General features: G+C 39.4%; 1 protein-coding gene across 1 annotated transcript in view; it reads right to left on the bottom strand.

Moving 5' to 3' along the window:
• The window catches only part of LOC121958794 (melanopsin-A), a 62,318-nt gene extending 50,470 nt beyond the window's left edge, over positions 1 to 11,848 (bottom strand). The window contains exon 1 of the mRNA XM_042507919.2: positions 11,556 to 11,848. The gene's annotated coding sequence lies outside the window, so the exon portion shown is untranslated. The remainder of the gene's footprint in view (positions 1 to 11,555) is intronic.
• Positions 11,849 to 12,172: the final 324 nt, after the last annotated feature.

The raw sequence follows: 12,172 nt of genomic DNA, 5'->3' as shown, positions 1-12,172 counted from the left end.
GCCCACAATCTGTATGGTGTCCTGCTGCTCATCCAATTCTGACTGTGCCATGGGGGATCAGGATGAGGGCGATTCAGCTGGTCAGCAAATATGAATGGCAGATGGAGTCACTAAGGAGGAGAGATAAATCTCTTTTGAGGAATAGGAAATGCCAACCAAGCGATGAGGAGGACTAAAAGCGTCGGCTGTGTCAGTCACTCGGATGTAGGTAGTATTGTCACAGAGAACCAAACTTTAAGTCCCAAACTTATGTCACCTCCTGACAGAACGAGGAAAAAGCAGCGCCACAGATGATGGAAATACATGTGGTCACATCAGCCCAATATATCTTGGAATTGTTGACTCTGGTGGACACAGTTTGCATGTTGTGCCAAGATACAATGCAAGTATAGTTTGGATACAGCCGGACTGAACGTGACAAGCAACATAAAACATCCACCTTCCTTTTATTTGCTCTGAGAAGCAATAAAGTGCTCCAAGAGAGCACAACTTGGCTCTATATTCTTCAAAGTTGTACTTCTCCTTCTAAATGACCATTTGTATAACACTCACTCACCCTGTCTTACGTTAATTTTGTACAGAAAACTTGCATGCCTTTGGTGAACGAAGAATCCAAAAACTGAGAAAACTCTTGATGAATTGAAGTCATAGGAGTCTGTGTTTAACAACAAAATCCACTAATTCACAGGGATTTGTGGAGGAAACAGTAATTGGTGTAATGCCTCAGATCAACAGTAAATGCTTTTTTTGTTCAAACCATCTTGTCATGACCTTAAACATGTACTTCCAGTCCCCTAATTTTAACAATACTGTAGCTGCCAGTTACTGTATGGCTGCCCCCTGCCCCCCTGCCCCCCGTTCATATAACATTGCAATCGATCATTTCAGTATATTATTAATAATGTGTCCTCTGGCTGGAGCTGCTACATGAGTAACAGGGAACAGTTAAGCCACCTGATCTGGAGGGATGAAGTGGGGAGATATGAGACTTTGGAGGGAGACGGAGAGGATGAGAGGAATGAGAGGATGAGGAAGGGAACAGAACATGGAGACGAATAGTGAATGTTGTAAATGCACAAAAAGAAAAAAGAGCCAAACAGTCAGAAGGATGAGAGAAAGAAAGACATAAGAGGCAGAGTGTAAACTAAAGAAGAAGAACATAAAATAAGGTAAGAGAAAACGTCAAATATAGATAGGCAAAAGAATGGGTCCATTATGGTTGGAGAGACTGGATGGTCTGGCACCAAACACTACTTTGATAGATTAAGGGTTAATGTCCAACTGGAGGGCTTTAATAGAAAAGTGGAATACTTCCATCTCTCGCTCTCTCTCTCTCTCACACTCACACACACACACACACACACACACACACACACACGCACACACACACACACACACAGCTAAGTGTGCGCCGCAGGCTGAAATCAAGAGCTATTCTGATAATAATAATTGCAGTGATTACTGCTTGTTCGCATATCTCCCAGCCATTACTCCTGTGTTTTTTTCCTTTTTCTACTCGACTGTGTAGCCCACATTAAATCTCCTCAATCTCTGTCGCTGTGAGCAGGCACAGCTGGGGAGGAGATTTCACAAAAAAAAAACACATCCCCCTGCCCTGAAATCACAGATGCAGACTGCTGCAGAAAATATCATCAAAACCCCTGAAAGGGAGTTCTGACTTTTATTCTGAAGGAAATAATGGCAGGTCAATGGGTTTGTGTGTTTAAGCATACCGTGAGGATTGGCAGAACGCTGTCGTTGTTGTGAAGACATTTTGCAGATCATCATGGGGGAGAAGCTGATTTATAAGTGGAGTTATGTTTCCATTACAATACACATTGGATTAGTTCACCACATATATATTTCCGCTATGCCTATACAGCAGTGATACTCAATTTACAGCCCAAGGGCCAAATCTGGCCCTCAAAAGAATGCCAGGCGGCCCCCCAGCCATTTTCTAATTCACAATAAAACTAAAGCGACTCATACTGGGAATTATTTTTCACTTTTAGAATACATGATATGACAGAGTGCACGAAACAGCATCGAAATAGAATCTGTTTATCAAAAGTGCCACTGGAGGATCCCCTGCACCTTCTGAGGTCCTAGCTCAGCTGAGCCCTAAAATCCTAAAAATGTCCTAAAATCCAAGAAATGCCCCGAAATCCGAGAAACGTCCTTAAGACATGTCCTAAAGTCTTTGAAATGTCCTAAAATCATGGAAACATCCTTAAATCCCAGCAACTTCTTTTTCTTTTTAATGCGTGTCCCTTTTGATCATTCTGTGTCCCCTGTCTAAATTTGGAGATTTTAATGCAGGGCAGACACAGCTTTGCATGAGTATACTTTTTTCCTCAGCAGCAGTTTGTGATTTGTGAGGAGGATGACTGATCTGTCAATCCATTTAGAGCTAATCAGATCAAATCAATGAATGAGAGGAGCAGCTGCTGGGAGTGAAAGCAAACTTTTAGACCCAGTGCCTTACGTTCTGCTGCTCCAATATTGCCCACAGTACACTCTGTGCTCCTGAAGTGTTGTACAATCAATAATCAAATGGTATATATATTCTCATAGCACTCATAAGGAACAGTGCAGATCCAAAACAAGAAAATCTATTTGTGGCAGCAGATGTTTTAATCGTGGCATGCCACCGCAAATAAGATAATGTGTGGAAAAACTTGGCCGCCATCTACTGTAGATCCTACCCCACTGGTTTGCAGTAAAAAATGACCAAAGCTAACAATAGCTAACCAGCGGGCAGTGGGCACTATGTTTCCACTTGTTAACACGGCCAGCAGGTTGTCTTTCAGCAAAGCCACTAGAAAGTTGAATTAAAGGGAAGACATTTATGTGACAAAAATGTCAAATTTCACCACCTGAAAATGGATAGCTCTTTAAAATGCGCCACTGAAGAGTCAATGGAGAGCCGGACTAAAAAGAACGACCTCTTGTATTTCGTAACCGTTTTGCATTTTTTTCATAAAGATTAACTGCTTAGTGGGTGTCAGGCCATCAAAAGCAAACATCCCTTCTACTTATCATTGGGGTTACGTAAAGTGACGATTATTTTACCATATACATTTGCTTTTTACAGTGCTGGAAAAAAATGCCCCTAGTCAGAGAATCCCTCCTGCACATGCCCATCTCTCTTCCTCCCTGACAACCTGTCAGACTCATTAGCTTGTGCAACACACATGCAAAGTGGGTACCAAAGGAGGAAACACATCAAAAATGTTCACACATCTTAGGGATAGCTATTCCTCCGTGCAGATCGAGGTTTTTAGCATAAATGTTCTCTTTCATTTAAGGGGCGTCATAAATCATAGGAGTAATAGCAATAATTGTGTTATACTGTATACCATGAAACCATTATTATTTTCTGAGATGGTTACCGTACCGTAGAAAAAATTATACTGAAGCAACCCTACTTATTTTTAGGGCTGTACCCGACTCAGAGTTATGCTCGTTGAATTGGATTTGGCCGTTCAATCTGAATACCTGACAATTCATTTTGTTTTCCATACAATGTTTTAGAGTCTAAATGGGCTGTGTGTGACGTTCAGTGTGACAGCAGCATTCACATCATATAGCAAACACGCTAATGGCCCTAACGACCTGTCATAAAGATGCAACGTTTTTTCCAACACTAGTTATCGTCAAAAGCCAGAGACTGTGGTGTATTAACCTGCTGTATGCAGTTAACTTCTTCACCTTGCAGTGTGATTTCTCTGCACCTCTGTGCCACTGTGGGCATGTCTGCAACTGCATCGAGCAGCATGAAAATCAAGAACAGAAGAACTACACAGAAAAATTACAGCTCGACTTGAAGACTGATGATTCAAGTCTCCAACTTCAAAAGGGGCAGCCCTACTTATGTTACTTTACATGTCTGTCAATATATATTTATCTAAATCTTACACACTGGACCTTTAAATAGGGGAACTTAGGGTAAAATGTTGCAGAAACATCTTACAGTATAGCCTTAATGTAATCACGATGCATCAACAACCCTGACTAAAGCACTAAAGAAACAGAACAGGACTGATGTGATTTCATTACAATGCTTTCTGTTTTACTGTCAACGCAGCGTCCTCATAAATATACCAAACACACGTGTGTGTGAAGGAGAGAGACAAAGCGGGAACACAACTGAAAGAGTCAATGAGTGAGTGAATGAATGAACTGATTAGTGAATGGATGAATGGTGGAGAGAATGAATGACCCAGTCATGTGCACGTGTGCTGCAACACGCTGACGGGTAAGTCAGTGTTGCTATGGTAACAGTGCAGTCTGTCTGGGATGTACATACTGTAGCTATATATTTAGTTCCTTGCAGAATATTCTCTCACTAACTCCCAGCTCTGTGTTTTGAGGTAAAGTGCAGGGATTTGTCCAAAGAAAGTTAAACTTGTGCGGCAACTGAACGTGTCAGTGTGCGGGTGTGTTACACACTACACACCAGGTTATTCTTTATAAACCTGCATCACAATCACCTGAACAAAGGGTGTAGAAGTCAGAGGGGGTGCACACAGACAAAAATAATCAATAAATAAAAAAAGGTGAAAGGGTTTTTTTCAGGGAGGAAGTCACGCCTGGGATGCAGCAGAGGGACTCATGAGGTAAAAATAACCCCGAAGTTTCTATTTCTCTCCACTGTTGTCTTTTCCAACTTGTCTCCCTCCTCCGCTGATGCACTATTTTTAGCCCACGATGACTCTCCTACAGAGAGCGTGAGCGTCTGTCTGCCACCACAGCGCACGTGAGTCCCCAGCACGTGCACTGCTCTCCACGAGAGGAAGCTCAGGCGTCAGACACGACGCACACCACCAACGCAGCCGCCACCGGCACCATCAGCAGCGGAAGTGAGGAGGGAGAGGAGGGGGGAGAGACAGACGATGGATAGATAGATAATAATCTGGATGGATATTAACAATTTGACTGATTTGGTTATTATATGTGGAGTCGCCTGCTGCTGTGCTGCTGGAATCTGTTCTCAGAAGCCTTCCCAAAAAGTAGCCAAGCTGTATTTCATAGGTTAAAAAAGTGCAAGCCAAGGATCATTACCATCTGCACGTGTTCCTTAAGCATGAATGAGAAATTTTAAATTTAATCTCACCACAGAAGGTGTTGTTTGATATCAGTCCAACACGTTGGTCCAGACTGAAATATCTCAAAAACGTTTGGATGGATTTCCTAATAATTTCTTACAGACAGTCATCATCTCCAGAGGATGAATGTTTATGACTTTGGTGATCCTCTTCCTTAATTCCTCTAGCGTCACCAACAGGTTGACCTTTTTTGTCTTTAACTACAACGACGCCATGAAATATTCTACAGGCAATCATGACAGACTATAATTTTGGGGATGCTCTGACTACTTCTCTTTAAATTAGCCCAATAGGCCCACCAGCAGATGGAGACATAAAATACAATGCTTTTCAATGTATGTAATACTCATTCATGCAAAATTTAAAAAAAAAAAAAAGGGGGGGGGGCTATATGTTCACTTTATCAGTATCCAAAAATATATCGATTTGTGGTATTAGCAGCAATCAGCACGTTTGCGGATTTCAACATTTCATTTGAAAGCCAATATCTGCCAGTTCTGATAAGATAAGTTAAGATGAAAGCGCCAGTTAAGATAATGCTGACATTATTGTGCATCCCTTGCAGGAACTGTTTTCTTTCTACCAAACTACACCCACCAACCATATCACTGTGCAGAAGGAGGCGTGCACACTGAGCTGGTGAGTGTCACAGCTCAGCTGAGGCAGACGCCATTAATGTTTAAGAGCACAAGTCTCTCATTCTTGAGCAGATGCACGTTTCCTTCTGCACAGTGATTCAGCTGGTGGCAGGTCTAACTTGTCTAGGCTCACAAAGTGGGTAGATTTTCTGTTCGGTGAGTAGATCTTAGACAGCTGTCTGCTACACTGCTAGAAAAAGCTATACTCTCATCTATACTTCTAAAGGTATTAAAATAATAACAGAGAGGCTCTCACGGTGTCAATGACAGAGCATTAGCTTCAGTCATTTCGTTCTTATCTTTCACAATAAAAGCCTTAGATATATACACCACATCATTGCTTAGCAGAGGGAATATATTCACATACTGAAGCTGTGGTGATGGATTTTTTTAATATATCAAAACCATGTTGCTGTACATTTTGCTCTGGACTCTTCTTTAAGTTTCTATGTAAAATTATACCTTAGCTCAATGAAATGTGCCGAAACAAATGTACATGTTACACAAAAAGGGAAACTTGTGGATGGTGAAAAATGTGCTTGAGTGGTGGATTTTTTTTTCATCTATCGGTGTCCTTGGCTGGTGAGTCAACAAATTAATTTCGGACACTGGTTGTAGCTTGGTAGAGAGAAAATAGTTCCTACATGAAACTGCTCACAACAAGGTCTGTGGATTAATTAACTGTTTAGTTATTTAATTATTTTAGCACTTTTAGCACCACAGACCGAGTGCCATCTAGTTCCATTACATTTGAGACAAGGCAGACATTCAGCACCTCACACCAAAACAATCTGGACTGTCCAACAGCACTAAAGGTAGGAGGGAAAAATATGTATTTTGGATTTTGGGTTGAGATGTCCCTTTAAACTGTGACGAACATGGTAATCATTATGTGAATAAGTGCAGCCTCACATGTCTAGACTCTTAGCCTTGCTTGAACCCCTATCTGAGCTGAATTGAGGGGCTGAGATCATCACATCTTTTTTGCCACGTCTGCCAAATTATGATTTTATATGTATAATCATTGTTGAGATATTACTGTCATTTCTCAGAAATCTTTCTTCCAGAAACTTTTAAATAGGGTACGTTGGTATTCATTTTTAACTCTTTGTGTTAACTTGAAGTTTAGAGTGTCAAAATTTCAAACTTCACGTTCTTGCAGTGCTGAAACAACAAACGAGCATGTGTTGCTTGTACATCATTATTAACGTTAATATTAACAGGAGTAACATTATTTTTATCACAAAATAAACACCTCTTTTCAGGCGTGGGACCAAGTCATTGTTTTGCCCCAAGTTAGCTTTATGTCGCTGCACTGGAGTCCCAATTCAAGTCCCAAGTCAAGACAAGCAAGTTCCAAGTCAAGTCCAAAGTCCTTCACCCTGAATTTCAGTCCTAAACAAGTCATAAAGCACTTTTCGTCAAGTATTATACTATTTTGACAAAATGTCAATATATATAGTATATTAAACAGTCAAATCTGATTCAACTGGCATAATTCTGAGTCGGACACAACCCTATTTTTTCAGAAAAAAAAACCATAATGAATCCCAATATGTTATCGTAATACCCAGCATATCGCGAAATGTCTAATATTGTATCGTGATATTATCGAATCACATGCGCTCTGGTGATTCCCACCCAAATTACTGCACTGGTAAAAATTTAACTAAATAAAAATTAATATTTCACTATGAATTTACATCACATTGAGCCTTAAAGTCAAACGATCTACTGCAATTCCCTATTTTTTCCTCTTTGGTGCACTGTAATGGCTTTCTGAATTGTACCTTTCTGTGAGTGTTTACAGCCACTCAGTCTGTGACTTATTTTGTCAGGGACATTACCTAAAAGAGACAGTTTTCTTCCACAGTTTTCAGTCCCAATCTGACTTTGGTGAATGCAGTCATGCACTTCCTGTCTCAGTGGTGATGGGGACACAATGATTCTGTCTCCTTTGAACATACAGCTCATTATCTCTTCTTCCTCTAAACGCAGTCCTGAATGTTCCTATAGGAGCCGCTTCTCTGCTCCGTCTGTCTTAAGTGTGTGAACTGTTTCTTTCTTGTCTGCTTTCTTTCTCATATTTTATAAATTTTCAGTAGACGCAAGAATTTCTATCCCAGTATTATGTGTACAGTATGTGCCTCCAGATCCTGTTTAACCAAGAGCAATTATTTTTTATTTACTAGGATGGTATCTTCTGTACAGTGGACATTTTAGCATATTAGAGACACCAGTACTCATATATAGTCATTGGCAGTATTACAGTATTACAATATTTAGAAATCCTTAAGGTATATTTTTCAATACCATCATAAACACAGGCCCGCCTCTTTCTATTAAACTCATTATATGTAGTGCACAGCACGCACCATCTCAACTTTATGAGGTGGGAACTATATGAAATGGTACCAAAGCCCAGCTCTGTTCCTGGGGGACTGTTTTTATGTTTTAACTAGGGCTTTCAACATTAACACCTTTATCGCGATGCCTTATTTTTATTTTAATCGCATTAATTCCCAGTCGACATTCCTGCCTTTAAGAGGCTGTACCGGGCTGAGTTTTAAAGTGGTGACACTGGTATCATATGAAACTAGAAGAACTGGAAAATCCAACTATGTCATGTTAGGCTATGAAAAAACTGCATGGCCATTTCACAGGAATCCCTTTACCTCTGATCTCAAGATATCTTAACGAAAATGGGTTCTGTGGTGCTCCCTCTTACAGAAATGCCCATTTTATGCTCACCCCATGCAGTTTTTTGCCATCATTTGATTCCTGCTCAGGAGGTAAAAATGCTTTACCTTGTTAAAATGGACTTCAAAACTGTTTTCAAATGCAAAATAATGGAATTAAAAACAAGCGATTTATAAAATGTGATGAACTATTGAAATTCTACATTTAAACGTGGTTTTAAAAATAAGTCACTTGACAGCCCTAGTTTTAACCTCTGCTGACAATCTTTTAAAGAAACCAATAAGCGATTTATGGTCATTCAAAATGCTTTAAACTGAAAATGATTAAATCTCAAATTTTTTTGCTGCTCACAGCTTTTCGTTTCTGGTGGTGGGCTGCTCTTAATCCACTCTTTGAAACATCCGCTGATGATGTCACAGGTTGCTCGACGTCATCCTGTTTCACTACAGGTGTTCCAGTGACTAATCGTTCTCATATCATGCTCATGCTCGCAGCGCCACATCACAGCATCGAGTCTGAGCTCCTGGAGCCATGCTGTGTGTTGAGACAGGACGGGAATAAAGTTTAAGACAAAAACTACCTTTACAAGTCTTTTTGCATTCAGGAGTTAGGATGTTCGTCATTACTTTGACCTTGTCTGGTCTGGTTTTTCTTTTGAAAAATTTCCTCCTGTTTTGTTTATCATCTTTCTTCATTGTTTTATTCTTGTTTTCTCACTGTCACCAGTGCATCGTCACCGTATCTCTCAATGCCATCCAAGCTTCTGTCCCATAAGGAAGCCTTGAGAACCAACAGTGCACAAACAGGGCACTGAAAAGTTTAGGGACAATTTGAACATTGACAGAGTTATCGTTTTTTTTTTTTTTTGCTAGACTTAGATTTTATGGCTCAAGACGAATACTGAGACTTCTTTTTGGCTTTCCTTCTACATTAAGTGGGCTAATCGATCTTCTTAACAACTCCAATTTTGTCATTTTATCCCTCACACAAGCAGCGATTTCTCTTAACGTTTGGTACTTCAGTTTCTTCCAGTTTATTTTCCCCCCAGGCAATCTCAGCCTTGAAAGACATCCTTGTTTTCTGAAAGAGACTCATCTGCGTTGTTATCTTTTTTATCTGTTTTTCTTCTGTTGACCCACTTCATTGCAGCACAAGGTTTCAGACTTAATATTGCCTTTGCCTTTTCCTTCAACACCACTTGCACAATGTCGTTTCAGTTTGGCTGTGGTGGTCTTGATTCTCAACAAATGCTAATGACGTTCTGAGAGCAATTTCTGTATCTCTTAGCAACTTCCCATTCTTTAAATCAGAAATAATCCCACTCTGTAGTGTCTCTAATTAGAGATGTCTCCATAACATTTACACAATTTCACCTCTGTTATGAGTTCATACACATCTTGAGCGATTTCAAGCATACACAAGAAAAACTTGCATTGTTCATATGTCAAGTCCATCCACAAGCAGCAACAACACCACAAATTTGCAGCCTAGCATCATTTTCTGTGTAGCCCGAGGCTTTCAGGCACTCTGACAATCTTTGTTGCAATTTTCTAAAATGTTGCTATCTCTAAATCAACTTGAGGGGATACTACAATTTACTGCAGACTGACAACTTCTGATATCAAGGCTGAAGTTTGTTCGGAGCAGACACAAGAGATGTGAAAGTACATTAGCTGACACATATTGAAGCCCTCGAAAAGGTGAGGAGGGAAGGCCAATAAAAATGACTGCACTTAGCAACAACATCCTACAGTATCTCTGAATTCAGGTCAGTGGCTCTCTGAAGAATACTAGGACAAACATAAACACATACTGACATATAAAAAAACTATTAAATGTACTTTCCCAGTACCAGAGAAAGGTGTACGTGAAAGGCAATGGCTATTGATTCATCACCTTTTGTTCTGCTCTGTTCTGCAGGGATTCTTCTTCCTTTATAAGAACTCAGTTTTTACTAACACCTTGAATAAGAAAAAGACTTTGGTAACAGAAATGATGTCTGAAAACAGACAGCGTGCCAATACATCTGTAAATAAATGGGACTGACTGAGTGTACTGTGTGAATGCATGCCACAGTGTATCACTGCTTACATCTAGTGGACGAGGCACAAACTGCAGACCATTACATCATACTGCATGTTAGCTGAGGGAGCCACAGACTAAGGTCGCCAGATACACAGTAGAAGCATCGACCCATGTAAATGTGCACATTCAGGTCATGTTACTGCTGGGCTCTTTACCTCATGTTAAATTAAATATATTTTACTCATTGCAAAATGCAGCTTGAGCAGCTGCATTAAGATGCATGGGTAGTTATGAAATCCTCACTTCTGGTGAATCTGCTCAAAGAGCGGTGGTAAAGCAAGTACTCAGATTTGCTTCTTAAGTAGTGGTAAGATTACTACAGTTACAGTGCAGAAATACTCTGATGCAAGTAAAAGCCTGCATTCAAAATCTGATGTGTAAAAAATAGCAAAAACAAAACTATACAGATCAAAAATTACCAAAAGTAAAAGAAGGCATTATGTAGAACGAATCATTTCATGATATTGTATGTTGTGTTTTTTTCGTGTGTGTTTTTTTTTAACGGATTATATTAATAAACTTTACTAAACTGTTATTGGATTTAAATAATGACACATTAACTTTTAAACACATGGATCAACATCATTTTTCCTGAGCTGCAATCAGACGCCTTTCATGAGCATTTAAACCTCTAAAACCTGAAATAATTTGTTTGATTTCTTTCGAAAACATGGAGGAAACAGAAAGATCAACTCGGCAAAAAATGTCCCTTAAATGGCGAAATCTTTTTTAAAAAGTTGACAAGGAGATAACTTGGCAATAAGCTGGGAAAAAGTTAGGTATTATCAAGAAAAATAGGGGGAAATGTCCAGAAAACTAAATTCCTAACTAATATAAATGTATATTTAAAGTTACGTTTATATATATATATATATATTTTTATTTATCACTGATATGTTTCACCTGTGAGGCAAATTAGCATCAAAAATAAGATGCTAAGCTACCTATTCTGTCATAACTTGGTGAAATGTGAACACAAAGACATCAAACACACATTTTTACATTATGTGAAATTAAAACTTACCGTATATTTCGATGTCCACCGCGAATCACGTCCATAAATCCACCCAAAATTCATACAAGAAAGACGCTAACTCGCCTGGTAATCTTCGCGTTTTGAAGTTTTCTTCAGTATAACAGCGATGTAGTGATAGTTACCTGCACAACTATGGGTGAATTACATGCAGAAACCGCTCACATTTAAAGCGACATGCTTTAAATTGTGCTACTTTGCCCAAATGTCGGCAAAATATCGGTTAAAATCAAGTTGTAGTCGTAGCCAAATGCTAACTAACTGATCGCCATAGCAACATTCTACTTCCTGTTTACATCAGTCCCGCGCCTCCATATGAGGTCATTAAATACAGACAGGCGTTGATGAAACATCACTGGTAGTGTTTGCATGCACAAAATAATATTGTTGATCAAAATTAAATCACATTACGTTGTACTAAAGTTTTTAAATGTATTCTATGACTTTTTTTATTAACAGAAATGGCAATAGTTTAATTCATATTGCCAACACTGCTCAGCAAGTTATCTGTCTGTGCTTTTCTCATTCAACTACTGAAGTTAATTCAAATACATTGCTGAAGATGTAGAATTTTTAGCACAGAAACTGAGAAAAAGAAAAAGCAGAAT

This window comes from Plectropomus leopardus, chromosome 19 (assembly GCF_026936395.1).
Source record: "Plectropomus leopardus strain MGB_pleo_1.0 chromosome 19, ASM2693639v1, whole genome shotgun sequence".
In the NCBI taxonomy this organism is placed as follows: Eukaryota; Metazoa; Chordata; class Actinopteri; order Perciformes; family Serranidae; genus Plectropomus; species Plectropomus leopardus.
The sequence above is the reverse complement of the archived record's forward strand: the minus strand, read 5'-3'. Positions and strand labels throughout refer to the sequence as shown.